This window comes from Amblyomma mixtum, chromosome 4 (genome assembly GCF_055824585.1).
Source record: "Amblyomma mixtum isolate Tamu chromosome 4, ASM5582458v1, whole genome shotgun sequence".
NCBI classification, from domain to species: Eukaryota; Metazoa; Arthropoda; class Arachnida; order Ixodida; family Ixodidae; genus Amblyomma; species Amblyomma mixtum.
The window spans coordinates 42,559,764-42,579,333 of NC_143015.1; the positions used below are offsets into that span (position 1 = coordinate 42,559,764).

Sequence of the window (19,570 nt, forward strand, 5' to 3'; positions counted from 1 at the left end):
ACACTATATTAAAAAGGTTTTGCTACTTATCAGAACAGTGGATAATTGCCTTCAAAAATTTTATACCAGTACCTTACATGCTTCCAATGTTCAAAGCTTCTGTCCAAGAATGTTGGACATGGATGTACTTACATGGTCCGAGTGAGCTTCGCGTATACGCCGTGATACAAACACAAACAGGCGTCAGCAGAGTCGGGTAGGCCGATAACATTACGAGAACCCCTGCGGTGGCCACTGCCGGCGCACCACAAGGTTAATTCGAGAGCTATTGCAGAGGACTTTCTTCTGCCGGGGTGATGAGAAATATAAGATGTGAAACGTACCGCAAATTATAGTGATAGAGCTTAAATATTCTTACATAGGCAGCGGTGACATAGAGCATCCCCCTCGCGTGTAAGAGGCCGCTGTTCAAACTGCGTCTTGGACAGGCCGCAATTCTTCACTGGAAAAAAGAACTGAGGGACAAGAGCAAAACAAGCCCGTCAGCAGCGTAGCACAAACGGTAATGGTTTTAATAGCACAGAGCAGGTTATTAACATGTATTAAAAACAAACATGGCTTTGAAATAGCAGAAGGTGGTCAGCCATCCTGAGAACTAAATTTGGAAGCAGTGTCATTCGAATACCTGTGAGTAAGACTCGGATGGCGATAGATGCATTGGCGCCCGCCACTGATCAACCTAGCACCACAGTTAATATTTTGGGGCTCCCGTGAACTATGCGCGGAGATGAAAAAGCACGCATCATATTGTGACGCATTTACCTTGGCTGTAGTAGCGAGCGGATAAAACTACACCCAAAACGAGAAACGGATTTCACACGGCGCTGATAGGCGGACGCCGAGCGCGTCTACTCATATTGTTCTGAATAACCATTCCGAATTGGAGTTGCTTACGCGGGGTTAAAACTTATAAAAGCACTCGCTTTTTGCTTCTGCTCCGTGCAGCGACACTAACTTCCCTTTGCGCTCTGCTTTTTTCTTGAAGATGACCTGTCGCAAGTACCTAAAAGTGACAAACAAAAACAACAGTATGTTGAAAAGGTAAGCATATTTCAGCCTAGAATTACTTCAAAATACGCATTCATGAGAATTTTCGTCAGGTAATGCAGCCTTGTTTACAGCACATGGAGCCTAATGAAAAAGGTTGAACTTAAATTCACTAATTCGCAGGAGCTATCAGAAGAGAAGATGGAAATAAATACGCTGCTATTGAGAAAGAAACACACAGAGCTGAATAAGATCTGATCCAGCAATCTGTGCAGCCGACTGATTGGGCTCACTTGTCATTCTCTGCAACAGCGTCGTTTTTTTAAGCTTTAAACATTTTGATTTTGAAAATTGTGAGACAAAGGTCAGTGCGGTCTTTTCACCGGGATTGCAGAGCAAGCCGGACAGTATGTGCCTCAGATGGTTAAGCAATCAGATTGTTGGTCTGAAAATGATTAACAAACATTTTGGATTTTTTTTCAAGGCGGGGAGGGGGCAAGGTCTTATGGAAAATTTTTTGCCGTCAATATGACAGGCTATCTGGATTATTAAATGATAATTTACTTAATCGTCAACGTATTTCGAAACACTGAAAGTAAAAAATATGCACTTGCAATTTCACTCTGTTGGCTTTGTTGGATTTTCGCAAGTACCAATTTTATGGCAACATCTCTTACACTTGGGATCGCCGAAGAAAACATTGTTCAACGCAGTTTCCCTGCGTAAATGTTCCTGGCGTCACGTTCATCATTCTGCTTTTTTTTTGCTTTCATAGTTGTATATGCTTTGTTTTCTGGTGAACTGTTATGGCCGTTTTGACAAATTTATTGAGTCAGACCGCTTTAAACTCCTCGTCAATCTTATCTTAACAAAAATGTGGGTAGCCCTACCAGGTGCCAAGGAAAAAAAAAGCATTGCAATTATTCTCAAATAATGTTCACACCACATATTTTGAGACAAGCGTCCGCCGCGATGGCTCAGTGGTTAAGGTGCCTGACTGATGACCCAAAATACGCGGGTTCGATCCAAGCCTCGGCGGTCAAATTTTCGATGGGTGCAAAACTCTGAAGGCGTTTGTTCTGGTGCACGTTAATGAACCCCGGGTGGTCGAAATTTCCGGAGCCCTTCACTACGGCGTCCCTCATAGGCTAAGTCGCATTGGGCATTAAACCCCATAAACCCTTGCGGTAGGTCTTTTTACACAAGAGCTCCAGACGAAAAAGTTATGTTTAGCAACTACAGATTGCCCACTGCGCGAGTTGAGCTGTGCGCAATGTAGCAACGCATATATTTTTTCTTGGTTAGTTCTAAAACGTTTTTTTAGGATAATTCCTGGGTAGAAGCGAAGCCATTGAAACGTTTTTCAGTTGTAGTCTCCATGAACTGTTTTTCGTTCAGCTATTTCACCCTTACTTTTTTATCCAAAAAGCTGTTGTCACTTCCAAGCAGAAGACCGGAACCTTTACGATTATCTGAGGAGTCCTTTTACTCCGAACGCAGTTGCTGAATAGTACCAAAACACTGATCTTGCAACTACGTACGGCGGACTGGCTGGCAAGACTAAACCGTACCAGGTGCTGGACATCGACAAGGACTAGCCTGTGCTCACCTGGATTTCGCCACAGCCTCAAATTCGAGCAGCAAATCGTGAGTGATTCTTAGTGTGTCATACTAAAAACAGCAGAACGTTGCGTGCAGAGGTGATTCAAATATTTATCCACCCAAGTTCATAAATTTGGAGCAACATAATAGACGCGTAGCCAAAGAGAGTAACCCTACCATCCATTACAAAAAAATGGTGTGTGTGTAGTGTACTGTATGTTCTCAATGGCCGAACGCCATGATGCTGCTGAAAACTATGACGTTCGCCACCTTCATGAATGCCTACGGCGTAATTTCGTGTACCTGGGATTCTTTAATCATCAGTGACCACGAAAAGCACCTGCACGCCATTGCTACTTCACCCCACCTCAATTAAGTTCAATGCGACTGAGCCCCGATACTATGGCATAGGGTCTAGCACAGGAACTAAATGCCGCCAAGGTGCCACTGCAAGAAATAAGAGAAGTTTCGTGTACTGTACGGTCTGGGGTGGCTTCATAGATCGATTACTTATTTTAAGATGATAGCGTGAAAGGCCTCATTTTCCAGAAATTCTGGTTCCAGTCTTGTAAAAGTCTGTGTTGTGAGCGAAAAATCACGAGCTTGGCTGTGGCAGGTGGCACTAGGAGAGCCACCTAGGTCACGTGAGCTTACAGCGTCATTACAACCTGCCATAGAATAGTGAGCAAACTGCCCACCGCGGAAGGTGCCAGTTAAATTAATAACTGGTCGCTAGAGAAGAGCAACATAGGCCGGACAAGTCCCATCGCTGGGAACACCTGCCATCGAAAGGCACTGGCGCGTACATTAACCGTTACACCACTGTGTCGATAGGAGTGCGAGGAATATCAGAGCTCAATGAAAGTAAACTAGAGAATGACCTCAATTTATGGGAATTAACAAATTGGGGTATCGCGTCAAGCAATTAAAGGGGAGCTTAAATGTCCCCTACACGGTTTTTCTTATTATTGCCATAGATGCTGACAGTTCTAAGAACGGCCCCGGCAGCAGCGAGAACCGGCGCTTCGATTTCCATAAGCTTCCTCTCACGGATAAATTTATGTACTACACTCTTCTTTTGAATCCGCAAAACACCTCACCTTTCCAACGGTTTGCAGACGCCACTAGACGCGGTGTTTACGGCCGGAAGCGGCTGGCGCTGCACAGGCATACCTTGTGCGAATCTCAATGTTAGCTGATTATGCGCGTGTAGTCTTTTTGCTCTGCCATCCTCTTTAACATCTCAGAGCAATCAAGGTAGTGGTAGGTAACTGCGCAATCACAATGAAGAGTACTGCTCTTTTAATAAGGAAGTAATTGCTCATTAGCATCCAGGTTTACCCAAGTGCAGCTTTACTGCTACAAGGAAAGATGTACAATCTCCACATAAATTTTGTACATAACGAAAAATTCTTCCTTGGTTGGGGTTCAGTCCGGAGACCACAGCTTCACCGCGCAGTCATTCTGCGATCTGAGCTAACCTTGAAGGTAGAATTTGGCAGCGCAACACCGAACTGACTAATAACACGTCGTGGAAACGCTCTGGAGCAAATTTCTAACAAGCGAGTAATTGCACATTAGCATGCTCCCAAGCGCAAGCCTTGGGCCGATAACAAAAAAAAAATCACATTGCTGATGCAAAGAGAAAAGCAGCACAAAGTTTGGATACCACTGTATGAGGATGGCAACACCACACCGACGTTTTGCTTGACTGAAGAAAAAGTACAACTAAAAAGAAACGCTAAAGTCCTGACCATCTCTACAGGTTTCCGTGAGTAGAGCTTCAAAAAAAAAAGAAATTGCAGATGAAAGAATGCATTTCTGCTTCTGAAACGCAAATTGAAGGTAATGTATAAGGAAGGGCTGTTCAGCAAAATTTGTAGTTGATGGGTTCATCTCTGCTCACTTTGAAAGGCTATAGCTACCACCAGCACGGCAAACCCCAAAAGTACATTTTGCATACATGCGCTCAACTACCCAAGAACATGCGATGCTGGAAGGTAATGCAGGCTGCGCAGCATGAATGGTGATTGATCATCTGCTTTAGGCATTTTATTTTTGGGAATTCTATGGCAGAATTACAGACCTACATATATCACTTTGTTTCCCCCAATTCTTTGCCAGCCGCAGCAGCTGTCATGACTGCTTATCTTTTCTAAAAGAGGAAACTTAGTTATTCCCAAATCAATTTCCGCCTTTCCCGGAGAAACTCATCTCTAACCGCTTGGCGGCCATATCTAACGAGCATTCCTGTTATATTCTGATCGTTTACAAGTATTTGGTCAGTGGTGGCGACGTCTCCAATAGAAAGCGATGGAACACCTAAAGGCCAATCGCGCTCTTCAATTAATCTAGTAGTTTTTCATGTTTGGCAATTTGTTCACAGAATTCAGTCACGGCCCCCAAGCAAGGACGTTTAGTCTATTTCAAAGAGTTTTTATTTTCATTCTGTTTGTCTGGGTCGTGTGGCTACGAACCTCCGGGTCTGTTCTGAATATTCTTGTGTCTTTCTGCCAGAAGCTATTTGTAGTGGCACTTCATCTTATTACTCTGTCATTAGCTACACGGTTTTTCTAGGCATGGCACAGTTTTTCAGAGTGGTATCCACTTGTAAAAATTTGCATTTTTATTAAAGAGCATAGCGCTAATGTCGGCTATGCCGCCAGCCGCCAGGATTTTAAGGCGGAAGCCTTTAATCCTCATCGTTTAATGCCTCATCGTTGTAAGCAGAAGTTGTCGACAGAAATGTCATGCTTTTCAATTGGTCGAAATGGTCGTGACGTCACAGTGAGCGAATTTCAAACGGGGCGAATTGTACTTTGGCCAGTAGCCATGCAACCAATTAAAGGGGTCGTACAGTGATGCACCAAGTGGGAATGAGCTTACTTAATTGCTTAATCACCCAGTTAGCCTAATTGACCTTTCTAATAAGGCCAGACAAATAAATAAAACCGAGTAGGAAATTGGCCGAGTTGGGGAATCGAATCCCGGTCTCCGGAGTGGTGGTGGTGGTGGAACTTTATTTCCAGCGGATATAGAGGAGCGACCCGAAGTCCCCCCCGCTTAAACGGCGGCCGCTATCCTTTGGGCAGCGGCGGCGTCTTCAGCCAGCTGGAGGAGCTTGATCTGTGTCCCCGGGTCGGGGCTGAGCAATAGAGCCTCCCAATGATCAGAGTCGGTAATTAATCGACTCGCGGGTAGGGACTGCGGGCAGTTCCAGATCATATGATTTAGATCGGCTTTCGCATCACAATTTTTGCATTTGTCTGAGTAGAGTCCATCCGAATAGAAGCTACACAATTGGGGATTTGGATAGGTGTTAGTTTGAAGTTTACGCCAGGCTTCGGCCTGTTGCTTGGAAAGCGTCTTATCTGCTGGGGGGAATCTGAGCCTTGCAAGCCTGTAGTGCTGCAGGATTTCTCTCTAAGAAAACAACCTGTCCTTGCCGGAGTATAGGCCGGGTGGACTGCACGACCCAGCTCGGCGGGATAGTTCTCGAGCTAGGTTATGAGCCGCCTCATTACCAGCAAGGGAGGCATGAGCAGGCGTCCTGATTAGGCTAATGCGCCGCGTGGGCTGATAATTTAGCAGAATCCGTGCTGCTTGTGGAGAGATTCTTCAAACGTGTAGTTACGTATCGCCAATTTTGAGTCGCTGACAACGGTTTCTGCCGAGGATCCAGCAATGGCTAGAGCAATGGCTGTTTCTTCTCCAACATGTGTGTGGTGAGTGCGTATAGTGCCCCCAGTTATGAGTGTACCACATTCCGTGGTGACCACAGCTACCATCTTGTCAGCCGAAGAATCTGCTTCATCAACATATACCACAGGGGTATCATTAAGGAGGCGTTTGCCTAATGATTTGGCTCTCTCTGCACGACGTTCAGCGTGGAAACCTGGGTGCATGTTCCGAGGTAGTGGAGGAATGACCAGAAGCTGGCGTATTTGTCTGGGAAGGTCAGTTGTTGGTCCGCCTTGTCGTGCGTATGTTATGCCTAGTGTGGACAGAATGTGTCTGCCAGTTGGTGTGGCCGTTAGTCGCTCGTACTGCGAGACGGTTACCGCTTCAATAATCTCACTTAAGGTGTTATGAAGACCGAGACCTAACACTTTCTCAGTCGCTGTGTGCATGGGTAACCCAACTGCCTGTTTGACGCATTTTCTGATTATGGCCTCCACTTTCTCTTTTTCCGCTGACTTCAGATGTAGGTAAGGGCATACGTAAGCGATGCGGCTGATCACAAAGGGTTGTACTAAACGGAGAGTATTGCTTTCCCTCAAGCCCGGGTGGCGTTTACTAATGCGGCGAATGAGTCGCATAATTTGCTGCGAGGTTCCCTGAAGCTTCTGAATTACGTCACCATTGAAGCCGTGTTCTTGTAGAATTATGCCCAAGATTTTAATTTTGGGTACTCGAGGAATGGGGACTCCGCGAATACTGAGTTCAATGGCCGGCGGGGGTTTCTCAAGTGATCTGATTTTGCGGAATATGAGAAATTCAGATTTGGCTGGAGAGCAACGCAGCCCCCTGGGGTCTACATAGTTCCCCACGATATCGATAGCACGCTGGGGTCTCTCCTCGATTTCGGCATCACTGCCCTCGGCGGTCCACAAGGTGATATCGTCAGCATAGAGGCTGTGGTGGAGTTGCGGGATCTGCGCTAATTGGTGTGGAAGTTTCAACATTGCAACGTTGAAGATAAAGGGTGACAGGGCCGATCCCTGCGTGGTGCCCTTGTTGCCGAGGGTGAAGTCACGCGAGTGGAGACCTCCTACTTGAAAATGCGCCTTTCTACCTGAGAGAAAGTCGCGGATATAGTTGAAGGTGCGGGCTCCCACCCCGAGTTCATGATGGTTCTCCAAGATCGCATCACGTCTGACATTGTCAAAGGCCTTTTCCAGGTCGAGTCTAAGAATTATTCTGGTATCCCGCGTTTTTGCCTTGGTGGCTGCCTTGGCGTCCTTGGTTGCCTTGGTGGCTGCCTTGGCATCGTGACAAAGATCCTGTGCCCAGACATCATTGTCTAGTATATCGGGGGTATCAGCTTCTCGGGCGGCCCTTTTAGCGCGGAACATGTTCCAATCAACAAGGGTGGGAGCTCTAGCGCTACGACCTTTGGGGCCAGTTGAGGCCACTATTTCCAGTATGTAGTGATCGCTGCCGAAATTTTGTTGAGTGTTTATCCATGTTGGAGTGCCCGAATTTTTAGCAAAAGTCAGATCGGGAGTCGTATCCCTGGAAACACTGTTACCGCAGCAGGTGGGGACTACTGGGTCTGTAAAAAGAGTCAACCCACCCTGTTGTGCGGTGAGCCACAATATTCTACCTTTAATGTCCTCCTGTGAGTACCCCCAAGCCGGGTGTTGGGCATTAAAGTCTCCCGTGAAAATGACGGGGTGATTGCCTGCAAGTTTCAGGGTCGCCTGAACGAGCGGGCCAAAGCTTGCTTTCCGTAACTTTGGGCTGCTATATTCAGCACAAACAGACTGTGGTCAGGTTTCCTAGGCGGAATTAATTCGACTAGACAATATTTCGTAATATTTCATTTGACGAGAGTCGTGACTCCAAACGTTTCACCCCCCGATGAAAAGGATTGATATCCAGCTAGCTTGCTATTGGTTTGTGTCTCTTGTAGTGCGATTAAGTCTGGTCCGTTCCTATTGTGGAGGAATTGTTGGAGTACAGCTCGGCAGTTACACTGCCAGATGGTGTAGTTCGGTTGTGGCGCCATATTGTGCTAGTCTGATACCGCTTCAGAAGAAGCAGATTTGCGAATTTTGACGGGAAAGAGCCTACTCTCTGCTTCCTGCTGCCAGGTGCCTAAGTAATTCCTGCCGGTGTGTGCATAATTCTTCCATGATGGAATTCATTGTAAGCTGCATTTGAATGAGGGTGTTGTTAGTCTGCGTTTGCGCTTCTTCAATTTTGTGAATGCTGTCGGCTAGTGTTTGGTCACCCGCTTTTCGCTTAAGCGGGGGTGCCCGCGGTGATTCAACATGCATGTCCGCTCCGGCGGAGGTAGAGGGGGTAGGGTTATTGGCGCCACCGGTCATAGGCGGCGACCCAGTCTGCGTTTGTTGCTGTTTTAGAGCGGCATTTTCTTTCTTTAGTTCCTCCACCTCATGAAGCAATTTCCCTACCAGCACTTTCAGGTCTGCTAGCTCAGAGGGGTTGGAGTTAGATTTCTGGGAGGCTTTGTCTGCCCAGCCTACCTTCTGCGTGCCTACGGCGTCCTGGCTCGAACCGGGGTTCCGTGGCTCGTGTGAAGGAGTCCTGGATTTGGAGGCGGACCGGCCTCTCTGTTCCAGTCGTCGAAAGGAGCTGGATCGGTGTCTATAGTTCGTCCGCCCCCTGCTTTTGGAGCGGCTGCGTCGCTCTTTAGACTGCGGCGTCTCTTGGCTATGCTGGGTCAGAAGTTGGCGTTCCTCTTCCCAGCGGCGTTTGCTCACAATATATGGAGTGCGGTAGATCTCGCGGCATTTGTTGCTGCCCAGCTCATGGCCCTTACCGCACAAGGCACACTTAGGCTCACAGGTATGCGTTTCAGGAGCGTTGGCTATGCCGCATCCGTGGCAACGAGTGTTTTTCGGGTCCGGGCAAACGTCTCTGCGATGTCCGAGTTTTCCGCACAAAGAGCATACTTGGTTTTTTTTTTTGTAGAGGCAGCAACGAATCATGCCACCCCCGAAGCTGATTCAACGGGGAACTCTCTCACCGTTGAAGAGAATGAGGACCGTTTGCGACTGCGCACCCATGCGCCGGACACCACATATTGGAGGATTTCTGGGATGCTGAAGGTTTGCTAGGATGACAGCGTCCGATAGATGTTTGGGAACGCCTTGGACCACTCCTTTACCACTGCCGTCCGGCGTGGCGACATACGAGGTGATGGCGATCTTGTTCTCGCCGTAGGTGAGCTCCTGGATGCTTAAGTAGCGTTCCACTCGTGCCGCGGAATGGGTGGCCACCAGTATGGTGTGTTGCTTGAAGGTGAGTAGCATTTCGTCTTCAGAAGAGTCCGCCAAGGTTACACCCGCGGCGTCACGAATGAGTTGAAAGATGTCGAGTTGGCCACAGCTCTCGAGTATACGGAGGCCGCTCGATGGCCGGAGTATCACCTTGGTTACGCCCTTGGGTAGGCGAGGTAGGTTCGACGCCACCGCTTGTCGAGCAAGTCGTCGGCCAAGCTTTTTCGCAGAGGAGTCGGCAGATTGCCGCATGCTGCCCTGTCCCTGGGCGCGATCGGTTCCATTGTGTGCCGCGGGGTCATTCCCTTGGCGTTTGTGACCGGATCGTTGATATTCACCGACGGTGAACCAACCATATTGGTGCGAAACTTCTTCGGGGGCTATATGAGTCCCCTCCACGGTGACTTCCATATCGAATGTTGGGCGAAGATTCCACTCAGAAAAAGCGGCACAGCCCCGTCAGAGCGGGGTCGCTAGGCCTGGCGTAGGCCTAGCGGGCCGTGCGTACCGGTGAGAGCCGAAACGCAGAAAAGTCCGCACAAACAGGCAAAAAGGGACTTGCCGATGCGTTCGACGGCGTTATCCGAGCTTCAAAGACAAAATCCGTTCAAGAGCGGTGTTGACCGTCGCTGAATTCAGCGGTGGGCATGGGTGAAGCGAGGAGCGTTCGCGCGAGCGTCCGATCCACGCCACGTCCAGCCGGCTAGTCCCCTCCGGAGTGGGAGACCAGCACGCTAACCACTCCGCCATGCCAGCGCGATGGTTTGGAATGAACAAAGGCGCGTCTAGTGAATACGGTGTCTTCGTTCACTCCCATCTTCCTCCCTCCCGTTACGGCGAGGTTCAGGTGTCCACCGAGGTATGCGAGACAGATACATTTCCTTTCCTCAAAAAACAATTTACCGACGAGCAAGGCGTATAACCGAACGAGCGATGGCGTTCTGTGGGCTCCCTCGCAGCGTTGCAAGACGCGGTCGCATTTCACTCTTAGAGGCGAAGCCTAACATCTTAAAGACGCGTCAGTGAAACAAGCAGCAACAACGCGCTTAAGGCTTTCGCCTCACCGCACTTTAGGTCAACAAAGTGCCCCCCTGATTTTATCCGAACTGTGTACTTTGCGCATAGCTGTATAGGATTTGCGGCGCGGCTATGTAAGGTTCGCTGACCAAGTTTTTATTTTGTGCTGTTTTTCGGTTAGCCCACCACAGGTTCCGAAACGGTACAATGGGGGCGCTTCTGATATAACGCGAAATATTTGCCATACCAAACCTTGCCCTTACAAGAAGACCAATCCTCTGTCGGCATTATAGTTGCTTCGACGCAGGAGTAAAAGAATAGAAAAAGATTAAAAGCAGGATATCAGGGAGGTGCAAGAACCAGGAAGAAGCAGTGTCGTTAAAGCAAAACCAAGAAAATGCATGAACATTCGAAAAATGGACCTGCGTTTAACGGCAGTGTTTTCGTGCGTCGCTGTCGCCTTGAGCGGGAAGGTGCCTGCATTCTGTCTTTACCCTCATTTTCTGAATTAAACATCGCAGGCTGATGTAGACAGGCGAACAATTTCGCTAGTTCTGCCCCACTTGCGCAGACAGGCCACGTGTGGTCAGCTTAAACTGAGAAACCAAGCGGCAGTGGAGGTGAACCAGCGAAAGCGGAATAGCGCTTAAATGCGCTTTCTTCGTTCCAACGTTGGCGTCTAGCCCGCATGAGATGTACAAATGAACAAATATAGCTGGCCCTCACGCGCACTATCTGCAACAAGGTTACACGGAAACTGCAGAAGCCTAGGTATTAAGTTTTAAAACTTTTGTTCTTTCCAGACGAAGCCGAAGAGAAGATTGCAGAAAGTGTAAGTACACAAATTTAATCTGTGCACTCAATTTAGCCCTTTGCTGCCATTAATATATCTCCGCTATGGCGAATAATTTTGGATTGGAGTACATACCATCATCACCATATTCATCACCCTTACTATGCCAACTGCAGGGAAGAAGGCCTTTCCTATGTCCATTGCGAGTTGCGGCCACAGTATCCCTGCAAACTTCTTAGCCTCATCCGCCCACCTAACTTTCTGCCGCCCCCTGCCACGCTTGCCTTAACTTGAAATCCACTCCGTTACCCCTAAGGACCAGCGGTTATCTTCCCTTCGCATTACATGCCCTGCCCAATCTGATTTGTTCCTCTTCATTTCGACTAGGATATCATTAACCCGCGTTAATTCACTTACCCACTGTGCCCCGAGCGGTCATAGTGGGTGGGGAACGTTACACCTATCATTTTCTTTGAATAGCTCGCTGCGTTGTCCCTAAGCTCTACCCCTTTCGTTAACCTCCACGTTTCTGAACCATAGGTGAGTACAGGTAAGATACAAGTGCTGTATACTTCTCTCTTGAGGAATACTGGTAAATTGCCATTCATAATCTGAGATAACGTGCTATATGCGCTCCACCTACGGAACGAACGTGTCCACGGAAAGCCTTTTGGTTACTTCATGTCCAATAGAGGAGTACCCCATGGGGCCGTCCTAGCCCACATATTACTCAATGTGGCTTTTAAGGAGACCATCACTTCCATCAGTGTGCTTGCATACTACAATGATATAACATTGTGGTGCTGTCACCCAGATGCGTCTATCATCAGTCGGTCCTCCAGGACGCGCTGCATGTCTTGACATCTCGCCTCCCACCTCTCGGTCTAACCGTCTCGCCTGCTAAATCTTGTTTCACTCGTACTGGAAACAAAACAGGCTTACGAAAAGCTACCCCTCAAAATTTTACAATATGTAGTTATCTGATTCCTAAAGTAGAAATTGCTCGTTTTCATGGCCTCCTCAGTCATACATCTGGAACAAGCAACCCGTGGCTGACAACCACCCGTAAATTGGCTCATGCTAATCAAGATCTGATTCGTCGCATAGCAATGCGATCTGGTGGCGCGTGTGCTCGTAAGGCCCGCCAGCTTGTGCGCTTTATCCTTCACCGACGGATAATATATCATGCATAATTTCAGCGTCTCACGCGAAGACAATGGGACACCCTTGAAGCTATCAATCTTGAGGCTATGCGCGCCATAACACATTTGCCCCGTTTAACACCAATATTTTTGCTTCAGGAGTTCGTCCAACTTAATACACTGAGGGTACTCATCTGCCAATGGGTGGCAAACAGAGCTCGGAAACAGCCTCGACAACTTCATCGTTTAAAGACACTACCTCTGTGGTTGTATTGTCAGCCCACAGGCAATCGCCCCACTGTTTCTCCGTCGGTATCAGCCGCGTATTTGCCTGAAGGAGGGTGCATATTGTGCACCGATGTATCACATACTCCAGAGATATATACCGACATTTACCGCCTATAAATGCACCCGCTTGTTTTAGCATCAAGGCATTTGTAGTGCCATTGTTTCCCCTCCGGTCATTCCAACATTCAATGCAGTTCATCTTTAGACCGACTACCTCGGCGCCCTTAAACAGCTTAATATTCGACACACATTCGAGATTGCACAATCAATTCATCTCTTATGCGCAAAGTACTCATGTCCTGTGCACATACACTGCATTCACGGCCATGCTCATGATGCACGTAACATTCAAGCGGATGCTATGCTACCTTGCGTTTATTTACCAAATTGGATAGCTCTGCTAGTAGTATGCTGTTTGTAGGGTTAGACACCGTCATGCTTCGGTGTTTCTTAATCAGATCTTTCGTCTCCTGATATAACTTTCCGGTGCCCTGTGGACCATCCTATCGCTTGCTTCTAGGGCGCACTCCGTAATGATGGTGTGAGTTGAGGGCATCTCCTCTGAGGCCGAGGTCGCTACTTCCACGCACTCTAAGTGTGTCTGGGAGGCCACGCCATAACTGCGAGAAGCAGAGATACGAGGGGGTACCCAAAAGAAACCGGACTTATTTTTGTTTGAACTTATTTGTTCACATTTTAAGTACAGACCTTCACTCTCCTTTAAAGTATTCCCCACTTGCAATGATACGCTTGTCGAATCTTTCATTCCATTTTTCAAAACATTGTTTAAATTCATCTTTTGTGATGCTTCACAGTGCCTCCGTCGTTTTTTTCTTCACCTCAGCAACATCAGCGAAACGCTTTCTATTCACCTATTTTTTTCATTCTAGGAAACAAAGAAAGTAGCACGGGCCAAGGTCGGGAGAGTATGAGGGTTGAGGAATAGGGGTCATGCCATTTTTGGTTCAAAATTGTCGTAGAGACAGGGCTGTGTGAGCAGGGGCATTGCCATGATGGAAAAACCAGTCACCCGACCGCCACAAATCTGGCCGCTTCCACCGCACACTGTTGCCTAATCTTTTTAAAACATCCAAGTAGAAAGCCTGGCTAACTGTCTGACCCTCCGGAACAAATTCTCAATGGACGACTCCTCCCACGTCGAAAAAACAAATCAGCATTATTTTGAGGTTTGGTTTCACCTAACGAGCTTTCTTGAGGCGAGGTGAATTTGAAGTTTTCCATTGGCATGATTGTTGCTTTGATTCAGGATTCGATTCAGGAACACTTGAGTTGTCCCCATAGCATCGTCCTTGTACGTCTTTCTTAATATTTCAAGAGTTTCCATTCAACTTTTTCCGAGAAAAAATCAGAATTTCACCGGCGCACGCTGTTCACGAAAATCAGTCATTGCAAAAACGACATTCACACAAAACAGTCGTCACTCTAAAACTCTGCCTAAACTAGTCTGACCTCCTTCGACGACGGCACTCGGCTTACTGACTCTGGAATGTTCGTTCTATGCGCTCCTAGTGGCGAAACGCGGTACCACAGAAGCTTTGCCGACCAAAAAATTTAGTCCGGTTTCTTATGGGTACCCCCTCGTATTATTCTGGCGTTTACGACATGACGTTTGATGCTCTGTAAGCTCAGAAAATGGAGAAAGAGTCGGAAGGATTTTACGAAGTTTTCGCAATGGAGTTTTAGCAGAGGAGTAATATTATGACCTACTGCAATGAAGTGGTTGGAGGCGTTTACCAAGTGTAGGTATACGTTGCCTGTAATATAAAGTTCCGTATCCAAATGTGAGCCAGTTTAGGTTCGCATCAAGATGGGGATGTCCGAAGCCAAACTGCGAAAATTGCTGAACCAGAGAGAAAAGAGGCTCGAGAAGAAGCTGAAAGGGAGACAGAGAGCACTTAGAAAGAGATAGAACAGAAAAACAACAAGAAATAGAACTTGAGATCTAAATGAAACTTCTTACCACAAAGCATGAAGTGCAAAGCGCTGCGAACAACTCGAACGAAGTTGTTAGCACGAGAGAAGAAGGCACATCTTGCGGCTAGATGCCAACAGGTTGCTTCCCAGATTTTATATAAAAAAACGATGATATCGACGTGTTCCGCAGACCATTCGAACTGACCGTGGGAAGTCAGAGTTCGTCAGACGCTGAGTACGCTACAGTTCTTAGCGCGTCTGAGTGGAGAAGGTCTAAGTGTATTCGGGTGACTGCCTCCTGGAGATGCAACAAGTTACAGCAAGGTGAATACCACCTTGCTTAAATGATTCCAACTCATCACCGAGTGATTTCGAAATAAATTCTGGTCTGGCAAGACCGCAGACGGTGAAACGGTAACCCAGTATGTGAAACGATTAAGTCACAACTTTGTCAGGTGAAAGGAAGCTTCTGGTATTGCACAATAGTAGAGTGCGCTTCGTCAGCTTCTCATCAAGGAACAATTCCTGATCAGCAGTCATCCGAGCTGGTCGTTGTACCTCAGGGAGAGAAAGGACAGGACTCGTTCCGAAACGCTGGAACTTGCAGACCGATTTCTTACAGCTCAGGGAGGAGCAAATCTGAGCAAAATTAGGAATCCAACACCAGAAAACAACGAAAAATCTGAACGCCTCGACTGCCGACCCAGCCCAAAGGCACCACAGATATGTTAACTTTGCAACTAAGTTAGCCCACTACGTCTCTAATTTCCGCAACAGCGCTAAACAATATCCCAACGGCGTGTATTAAGCGCAGACAAAACGGCACACAGCCGCGATTTGTCCGAACCCAGGCAAGTACGTTACACAGGTGTCTGTGTACGGGCCCCCTCAGGGGACCACCTGAAGCAAGAAGTTGAAAACGGCTTTCTGTAACTGAAGAATGGCAAGAAGGTTCAACTCGCGAACGCCGTAGTGAACGCGCGGCCCGAATCCGTAATGCATAAAATGCCTGTCCTGAAAGTGAAGGCAAGGAAATATAATTGCCGCGTTGCGGGACACACAAAGTAGCGCTCTAATTACAAAACGAAGTCTGGCCCGAGATGAGGATCTCACTGGAACAAAGAGCCCTGCGCGGCTAGTGGGCGGCTCATTTCAGCCCTTGCCGCGTGCTGGAGTACATGTGCAGACTCGGTACTAGAACGGAAATTTTACCGCAGCCTGCACGGAACAGCCCATTTACGACCTCATGTTGGGCAACATAAAGGGGACAAAATTTACAAGGAACCTAGAAAGAATAGCCATGGTACAGATAAATCCGAATCCTGAACGTCTGAACGTAGTAGTGATCTAGAGATTGCCCGGGGAAAAATTGGAGGGGACATTCAAGCTCCGCCCAGAAGGTATCACTTGATAGTATAATGGGCTAATTCCGATATATGGAGAAGGTCATCTCTACACTCACTGATGCTTGGGAGTTCACTGCAAGGCGCCTTGCCGAAACGCGTGTGACTCAAGTTGCAGTCGTAGTTCGTTCGCACATCGTTCCCGACAAGCCCGGTGCCACGAACGCCAGCGTAGCTTCCGCGCCGAACGAACGGGCAGCAAGCCGCAAGCTTCGTAGTACGGACCTTCGATGTGCGCTGCGTTGTTCGCTGCTCACCGCGTGATTGCTGTATCCCCGAAAGGCCCCACTGCGCCCGAACGAGACGAGAGGGAGGCGCTGCCGTCGCGCGCTAACGTTGGGGCAGTGGCGTACATTGCGAGGTGGAGAGAGTGGTTTTAGTGTGTGCCGCCTGATGGCACTACGGGCGCGCCAAGCGAAGAGGAAAAGTAGGGGAAACGTACTTTTCTTCTCGCTTAATTGTGACTTCTGTAAATTCCATGCTTCCAGATGTTTTAAATAGGGTTAAAAAAAATGCAGGTGCCGGCAGGAACAAAAACTTTCTTTACTAAGCTGCACACCGGAATCTTACCAGTAAAAAAAAATTTGAGAACGAAAGGAATTATTTTTACCCTCGGAATCTGTGTTTAATTTGCAGAAAGACAGAAACAATAGACCACGTTTTTTTTACACTGCTGGGAAAGGGTTTATTTTTGGAATGTATTTCAGCGAACCCTAAAGAAAGAATCACCACTAGACCCGCACGGCATCTGGCACTTATCTGTAGAAAATGAGGATGGGGTACCTTTTGATTTAATAATGCTGATAGGGCTCTATTGTACATGGCACGCCAGAATGGCAAGCTAACATTCTTGCAAAGACTCAAGACCTACCCGAGCTTACTTTCGGGAAAGCATGGACTGGTCTCTGGCCATCCAGAAAGCCGCTGCGGAGCCTTCGGAGTGGCTCTCGAGACAAGAGCCGCTATGCAATTTTCGCGAATTTTAATGTGACGAAGCCAGATTCTTGCTGGCTGTCCACAATAGGAGCGTGTGTATGTACATAGCGTTTATTTATTTCATTACCCTCAGGGCCAGACGGCATTACAGAGGGGAGTGGGTTACACACGAAAGTGAAACAAAAAATACAGCTGCAAATACACATAAAAATTAGACATAAATGAAGCTCACAGAAAAACGAACAAACAGGTTACGTCAAAACATTTAACAACATAACAGCGCATATCGCAGAATAAATAGTACAACAAAAAACAACAGCGTGCAAGAAAAACATAAACTACAAGATAAATCACGTTGAAAAGGCAGTAACATGCACGCATATAGAACAAGTAGTGTTGGTTTTGTTGAATGTTACGTGTAAAAGCCAGGCAATAAAGAAAAATAAGCTGGCACGGCGGAGTGGTTAGCGTGCTCGTCTCGCTCTCCGGAGAGCCTGCTTCGGTTCCCCAAGTTGACGAATTTCCTACAGCGTTTTTTTATTTTTTCTGGTCAGACTAGAAAAGCGTGACACCTCTGCTGACAGCGCTCTGTCGACAACGATGAGGCATTAAAGATTTTCGTCTTAATATTGTTGCGTGTCACTGGAGGCAGCATTCCAACGCTTGGACTTACGTCCTCTGACGAACAACTAATTTTGGGATCACGGCCTGAAAATTTCTAGTCCTTAACGCCGTCATGAAACCTTTAAGGACCGCAGGTATCAGAAGACGGGTGTAGATGATTGGCAGGTGTCTGATTTTTGGGGGGAGCAAATGAATTTATGAACACGCTCCTTGCAAGAAGTTGATATTCACCTTCTCTTCTCTTTCTAGGCCGTTATGCTCTTCCCCACACCCATGCTAGCCAAGAGGGCATTACATGATGACCTCCTCCGGCATCTCCGCTCTTCTGTCCCACTCCGATATGCCCATGAGACGCGCAGGCTTTTTGGATGCAGGCAAAATTCTAGAGATCCGTGTCCTCTGCGATGTCAGTACACATTAAAAATCCCCAGGTGGTCGAAATTTCCGGAACCCTTCACTAAGTTGTTTTGAGACGTTAAAAGCCTGCTTTACGAACTTTTTATCTTTACAAATTCAAAGTGCTCGACCCTTTGCAATTAGTGGTGAAATTCCGTTTGTCGGCAGCGACGGTTTGTCTGTAGCATTCTACTAATGAAATAGTTTTCATTAGCTTAGAGCTTCCTATTCTGCATGGCGGTAGTTACCGCCAAGTGCCCCATGCATTTAGGCTCACACGAGAAAATTTGATAGAGAAAGTTCGTTATGCTTGCGAAATATTTTGTGATGGAGTTTAAAACCCTTAATTTCTTGAAAGACGGATTGTGTGCGTACAATTAAAAATATTATCTAGGTCATTCCTGCATTTTTCTGTTTCAGAACGTGGGACGCCTACTGGTACACCGGGTTCAAGAATAAAACGCCATCAGTTGTTCTCAATGCCTTTGGTGAGAGCTTCAATTTTTTGCTACAAGCTTTAACGGCTGTGTGAACATATAAATGAGTGCATAGGTATATCAACTGAGTTCGTATTGATAGTGCCACAAGCCGCCAGACAAAATTATGGAAGTAGTTCTTTTGAATTTCGCTGGTAACCAACAATTACGTTCTTTAATTCAGTTATAATACTATCTCGGTATAATACGCTGCCGACGCAGAACTGGCGAAGCCCGCGAGTAGCGATCGCAATCATGCTCCTGCGGGAATCCTGGACGTGCGGATGTTATCACTAGTTGTAGCTTCCACATGCGGCCGCCAGGTGCAACGATACGGCAATAAATCGCAAAAAAATACTATCTGTAATTTTACGCAAAAATGCTTGTCGCATTAATAAATTTTAGCCGTCAAGCTATTGTTTGCATGCAAAAGAGCAGCTCCAAAAGTTTTGTTCAGTATCCCTTTAAATATTCGTGATAGGCGCCCGCTTGCATTAGTGATTTGTAGTCGGCCTTTGGTATTAACCATATCACCATTCGAATTTTGAAAACGTGATTACACGCGCCTGTGCGGCTCGTTTATTTTGGACCATTTCTGGCATCATTCGCAAACCGCGCACCGGCGGCAGGGCTAAAAGCGACGTCAATCAAACGTTTCAGTTTGTCGCGTGGTCTTCACAGCCCCGCCCTGGCTGGAACACCGCGACAATGCGCGCGTCAGCTGGCGCTGCGCCGATGAAAAGTGATAAGTTGCTTCGATGGCACCAGCGGCGAGCATATTCTTTGCTGATGCATGGCGAAAGTGATAACCTAGGAACGCCGACAGCACATGCAACGTAGCATAAAGCGGCCCAATGTATTCAGAAATAAATCAAGAATGAACGCAGCGGAGACCACTTGGGAAATGTCTTCGAGTGGTCATCTTGTAAGAAGACTGTCTTATTGTCATTTGAGCGCTGACATGGCCACAATTCTTGGAGGCCACTTTTCGACCACTGAAATG

The 19,570-nt window shown here is 47.3% G+C and overlaps 1 long non-coding RNA gene across 1 annotated transcript; it reads left to right on the forward strand.

Moving 5' to 3' along the window:
- The first annotated feature begins 9,450 nt into the window (after nt 1–9,450).
- On the forward strand, nt 9,451–18,551 carry LOC149346326 (uncharacterized). The gene is made up of 3 exons (XR_016292070.1): nt 9,451–9,579; nt 11,378–11,406; nt 18,512–18,551. It is a non-coding gene; the product is annotated as an uncharacterized LOC149346326 (long non-coding RNA).
- The last annotated feature ends 1,019 nt before the right edge of the window (nt 18,552–19,570 follow it).